The sequence below is a fragment of the Coregonus lavaretus genome, assembly GCF_964263955.1.
Source record: "Coregonus lavaretus genome assembly, chromosome: 39".
NCBI lineage: Eukaryota > Metazoa > Chordata > Actinopteri > Salmoniformes > Salmonidae > Coregonus > Coregonus lavaretus.
This window is the reverse complement of record NC_140026.1, coordinates 4,806,619-4,813,125: the sequence shown is the minus strand read 5'-3', so window position 1 is coordinate 4,813,125 and position 6,507 is coordinate 4,806,619.

Below are 6,507 nucleotides of genomic sequence, written 5' to 3'. Positions count from 1 at the left end.
TAGATGTTGAATTAAAGTTGAAATGAGTGGACAACCAGATTGGAGCGTTGGAGCCCAAGGTGGCATCCATGCAGAAAGAGTATGAAGGTAATGTGGTAATTTGGGGTTTAGGTGAAAAGTAAGTCAGAATAAGGTTGAAAAGTTATTGACCTTTGCTGTTCATTTCACAGTGAAAGCTGTAGAGAACCAGATAGACCAGCTGCAGAAAGACAATTGAGGTATGCACAATGGAAACACGATTCACAAGTTAAGATGAAATAAATGTGAAGTACGGTTTCCATCATTATAATTTCAAAATGAAAATGTGCTGAAAATGTGCAATCGTCTCCTCCTTGTGAGCTGTAGGTACCAGTAAGCTGCAAACATGTTTTGATTACTGTTTTTGTCTCTTATACCTACAGACCAAACAAAGGTAGCTTTTTCGGATGGACCAACATAAACATTGGCAACAGATATAACACAAACACAGGTACATTTATTTTTTGTGACATTTTCTCTCATTGTTATTTTCATAAAAATATGCTTTCCCTTTTCCACATTAGTGTCTTTCCTCTCTTGCTCTCTCTCTCTCCCTCACTCACTCTCTCTCTCTCTCTCTCTCTCTCTCTCTCTCTCTCTCTCTCACTCTCACTCTCTCCCTCGCTCTCCTCCCACTCTCCCCCCTCTCTCTCTCTCTCTCTCTCTCTCTGTCACAGGGATCTTTACAGCACCAGTTAAAGGAGTTCACTACTTCACTTTCAACTGCTTCAAGAGAAAAAACAATAGAATTCATGTTTATACGATGAAGGACGGATCAGCTATTGCCCATGGATATGATCACAACTCCAGCGATGGCGATGACATGGTGAGCAATGGGGTCATCGTGTCCATGGACGTCAGGAATCAGGTCTGGATGACCCTCATCAGTCACACTCTTGGTGAGGAACTATTGACCACATTCAATGGCTTTCTGCTGTTCCCCATGAACTTTGTGGCTGTGGTAACTAGTGACAACTGTGTTATAGGGACACACACAGTCCATCAGAAACACTATTTCTCTACACAGGAACATGGTATTAACACATATTCTGTTTGACCCTAACACTGGAGATTAAAGAAGGTTGTTGTTATTGTTGTGTATATGTGTGTGTGTGTGTTTGAGAGAGAGAGAATTAACAAAAAAACAGAGCAAACTAGAATGCTATTTGGCCCTAAGCAGAGAGTACACAGTGACAGAATACCTGAGACAAGCTTTGACTATGTACAGACTCAGTGAGCATAGACTTGCTATTGAGAAAGGCCGCCATAGGCAGACCTGGCTCTCAAGAGAAGACAGGCTATGTGCACACTGCCCACAAAATAAGTTGAAAACTGAGCTGCACTTCCTAACCTTCTGCCAAATGTATGACCATATTAGAGACATATATTTCCCTCAGATTACACAGACCCACAAAGAATTCGAAAAACAAATCCAATTTTGATAAACTCCCATATCTATTGGGTTAAATACCACAGTGTGCCATCACAGCAGCAATATTTGTGACCTGTTGCCACAAGAAAAGGGCAACCAGTGAAGAACAAAAACCATTGTAAATACAACACATATTTATGTTGATTTATTTTCCCTTTTGTACTTTAACTATTTGCACATAATATGTCTTTTGAAATGTCTTTATTCTTTTGGAACTTTTGTGAGTGTAATGTTTACTGTTATTCTTTTTTATTGTTTATTTCACTTTTGTTTATTATCTATTTTCACTTGCTTTGGCAATGTAAACATATGTTTCCCATGCCAATAAAGCCCTTAAATTGAAATTGAATTGAATTGAAGAGAGAGCATGCACGCATGTGTGTGTGTTGTTGAGACAGCTGCAGAACATTGGGAGGAGAGGAGGGGGTGGAGAAGAGGATGGAGAGGAGAGGGGTAGGAGGGAGAGAGGGGGGAGTGTCTGGTGTGTTTAATTTTCTTGAGGAAGTGGCAGCTAGTGGGTGTGTCCCTGCTCCACTGTGATTGGGAGTGACATCACAACATCATGCCTGACCTACTTAAATCAGGACTGTCTTTCACTGCCTCTCTCTCCATCTTTCCCACTCTCTCTCTCTGTCCCTCAATCTCTCTTTTTCCCCCTCTCTGTCTCTCTGTTCCTATCGCTCCTTTGCGCTCTCTCTTGCTCCCACCCTCTCTCTCTCTGTGCCTCTCTCTCTCTCTCTTTTTCACTCTCTCTCTGATCCTTTCTCTCTTGCTCCCAGCATCGATGCATGGGTAAAATCACTGGGGATGCCAGAAAAAAAAGCCATATTAAAACCTATGTGTTGTGATAATTGCATTGTTTGCTCAATAACCTGTTAGTTCACATGCCTTGACACCGTGATATACACTATAGGCCTAAAGGCAGAGACAATAAGTAGACACAGTGGCAGAATAAATTCAACCACACCTTTGTTTCATCACAAAACCAGAGAGCAACCTCTCTCCGGTGAAGTCCACAAAGGATATTGGATGTAACAAACAGCTACATGACCAAGCAAGTTAATGTTTCCGACATTTTCGGACCACTAAACAACTATTGATTTAGAACCACAGAGATTTACTGCAAGTCGCAAAGAAAGTTAACATTAGCCTTCTACATCTAGCTACATATTGAACTTCCATCCTCTCAGGCCAGGGGCACAATGTATGAATTAGTGGTTGGATCAGAATTGCCGTTATAATCATTGGCAAGTACAGAGAATTAAGTAAAACCACAAGTCCAAATACCTATCTCCATCCATGACTAATTTAGGAAAGGGACAATTTTAGCTAGCTGGCTAGCTAGTCACTGGAGGACAACAACACAAGGAGATGCAACAATTCAACTTTTTTTCTGTCAATTACGGTTTGCTCTAGATGTGTTGTGATTGGAGTGAAACCAAATCCAAATGGGCTGCCCTTTACACTTTTTTTGGTGCGCCAGGACCATTCACAGTTTAGCTCAACGCTGATTGGCTATTATTTTATCATTTTTTATCATGAGATGCCAAATGCTCGCTGGCTTCCCTTGCATTCAATGCTACGGGCGGCAACAATGGCATACTCTTTTGGACCAGAGCATCAGATAGATGGCCTACACATACAGAGACAGAGGGGGCGCTGTTTCGCTCGTTCGGATGCTTTCTCCGGTGAGATATATTCAGCCTCTTGCGAATTGAAGGAAAATTATCAAACACAGAGAGACGAAAGATCAATATTTTTTTATTTTTTCTTGGTCAATTGTTTGGAGAAGCCTGAATTCCCTTGGCATGCATGAATACATGTCACTGTTTGCTCCCACCCTCCCTCTCTGTCTCCCCCTCTATCTCTCTCATTCACTCTCTCTCTCTCATTCTCTTTCTCTCTGTCTCTCTCTCTCTTTCTCTCTCTCTCCACCCATCTCTCCTCCCCCTCTCTGATGGCTCTGTATAGGTCTGTCTGTCTCTGTCCTGTATGTATGTTGCAACACAACATCATGCCTGACCTACTTAAAGCAGAGGCAGTCCCTTTCACTGCCTCTCTCTCCCTCTTTCCCAATCTCTCTCTATGTTCCTCCCTCTCTATTTCCCTCTCCCTCACCCTATTAATCTCTCTTTTTTGTTAATCTCTTTTTTTTCACCCTCTGTCTCTCTGTTTCTCGACTGTTCCCACCTTTCCTCTCTCTCTGTCCCCCTCTCTCTCTATTTTTCACTCTCGCTCTGTTCCTTTCTCTTTTGCTCCCACCCTCAGAACAGCAGCATCTGGTAAGATCCGTGGGGGTGGGGTGTGTCTCTTTGTCAACAAAGACTGGTGCGCAATCTTTAATCTTTAATATCAAGGAAGGTTCTGAGGTTCTGCTCGCCTGAGATAGAATACATCATGATAAGCTGTAGACTACACTATTTACCAAGATAGTTTTCATCTATATTCTTCGTAGCTGTCTATTTACCACCACAAACCGATGCTGGCACTAAGACCGCACTCAACGAGCTGTATAGGGCCATAAGCAAACAACAAAATGCTCATCCAGAGGCGGCGCTCCTAGTGGCCGGTGATTTTAATGCAGGAAAACTGAAATCCGTTTTACCCCATTTCTACCAGTATGTCACCTGTGCAACTAGATATCTATATCACCTTTACTCCACACACATAGACATATACAAGCTCTCCCTCGCCCTCTATTTGGCAAAAATCTGACCATAACTCTATCCTCCTGATTCCTGCTTACAAGCAAAAACTTAAACAGGAAGTACCAGTGATGCGCTCAATACAAAGTGGATGCTGAGCAACAGTTTCGACTGTTTCGATAGCACAGACTAGAATATGTTCCAGGATTCATCCGATGGCATTGAGGAGTTTACCACATGTCATCGGCTTCATTAATAAGTGCATTTGCGACGTCGTCCCCACAGTGACAGTATGTACATATCCCAACCAGAAACCATGGATTACAGGCAACATCCGTACTGAGATAAAGGCTAGAGCTGCCGCTTTCAAGGAGCGGGACACTAATCCGGACACTTATAAGAAATCCCGCAACGACCTCTGACGAACCATCAAACAGGCAAAACCTTAATACAGGACTAAGATCGAATCCTACTACACCGGCTCTGATGCTCGTCGGATATGGCAGAGTTAGCAAACTATCACAGATTACAAAGGGAAACGCAGCCGAGAGCTGCCCAGTAACGCTAGCCTACCAGACGAGCTAAATGCCTTTTATGCTCGCTTCAAGGCAAACAACACTGAACCATGCGTGAGAGCACCAGCTCTTCCATAGCCAATGTGAGTAAGACCTTTAAACAGGTTATCAAGGCCGCAGGGCCAGACGGATTACCAGGATGTGTACTCAGAGCATGCACTGACCAGCTGGCAAGTGTCTTCATTGACATTGTCAACCTCTTCCTTCCAGTGCATGCATTATAACATTGGCTGAAATAGTACTCACACACAACTACTTTATGTTTCTAAATGATTTCATTATTCAGACGAAGGGTACAGCTATGGGATCCCCTATGGCTCCTAACTATGCTAATTTGTATGTGGGTTACATTGAGAAACAGTCCATTTTCAATCCTCTAAAAAATAAATTATTGCCTAACATTATTATTTGGAAACGGTACATTGATGATATTTTTGTTCTATGGAGGGGTGATTCTAAACAGCTCCAGGCATTCCATGCTTTTCTTAACTCTTGTTCTGAGCACCTGAGATTTACTATGCAATCTGACACACGTCAAATCAGTTTCCTTGATCTTCTGATTTTGAGTGAGGATAATGTTCTATATACTGATCTTTACAGGAAACCTACTGATCGTAACAGTTTGTTGAGGGCTGATAGCTGTCACCCACTTCCCTTGAAAAACAGTTTTCCTTACAGCCAATTCTGTCGAATCAAAATAATTTGTAAAAAACAATCAGATTTCGACCGTAATATGGCTGAGACGCAAAGAAAATTCAAGGAGAGGGGGTACAAAAATGGTCAGATTAATACTGCCATTGAGAAAATTCAAAACAAATCGAGACCTGATCTCTTTCAAGGACAGTCTCGTAAAAATAATCATTCTTGCGTTCTAACAACACGCTATTCAAAGTGCTCTGAACAAATTAAGGGAATCGTTCACAAACATTGGCACATTCTAAGATCCGATGACAGTATTGGTGATGTGTTGTCAGACCCTCCCTTGGTTGTATTCTCGCGGGGCAGAAATCTCAGAGATCAATTGGTAAACTCTGATTTACCACCCCTAAATATCCCTGCACAACGTCTATTTGCGCCTCTACCGGTTGGAAACTACAAGTGTAACGGCTGTGGCACTTACAAATGTAGATCCTTCAAACACCCCCAAACAGGGAAACAGATCCCAATCAAAGGTGTTATTACGTGCTCCTCTAAGGCAGTTATTTATCTTATAACTTGTCCTTGTGGTAAAAATGATGTGGGTAAAACAAAGTGCAAATTAAAAGTACGAATCTCGGAGCATCGTAGCACCATTAGGTGCCAAAACTCTACATACCCAATCGCTGCCCACTTTTTGGAATCGAACCACTCGATTTCTTCCCTACGTTATATCGGCATCGAACATGTCACCCTCCCTAGGAGAGGGGGTGACCTCGACAACTTATTGTTAAAACGAGAGGCTGCCTGGATCTTTAATTTAAAGACCCTTGCTCCCTTCGGTCTCAACGTAGACTTTGATTTGAAGCCATTCTTGTGATGTTGCTATTCATTGTAAATGTTGTGGGCCTATGTAGCTAAGTATCTATGATCATATGCTATCCATGTTTTTTGTATGTTGTTTTTATCTGTGAATTGGCCAATGCTATTAGGCCCACACCCGGCCATGATTACAGACACCTGTGTGTGTCCTTTCACACTATATAAACCAGTGACCCGCAGTGTTTGTCATTATACCCTGATGAAGACAGCTTGTCTGTCGAAACGTTGGTTATTAAGATATTAAATTATTGCATCTGAGCTCCTAGAGTGTGCGGCTTTCCTTTTCTTTTTGCAGTAACGCTAGCCTACCAGACGAGCT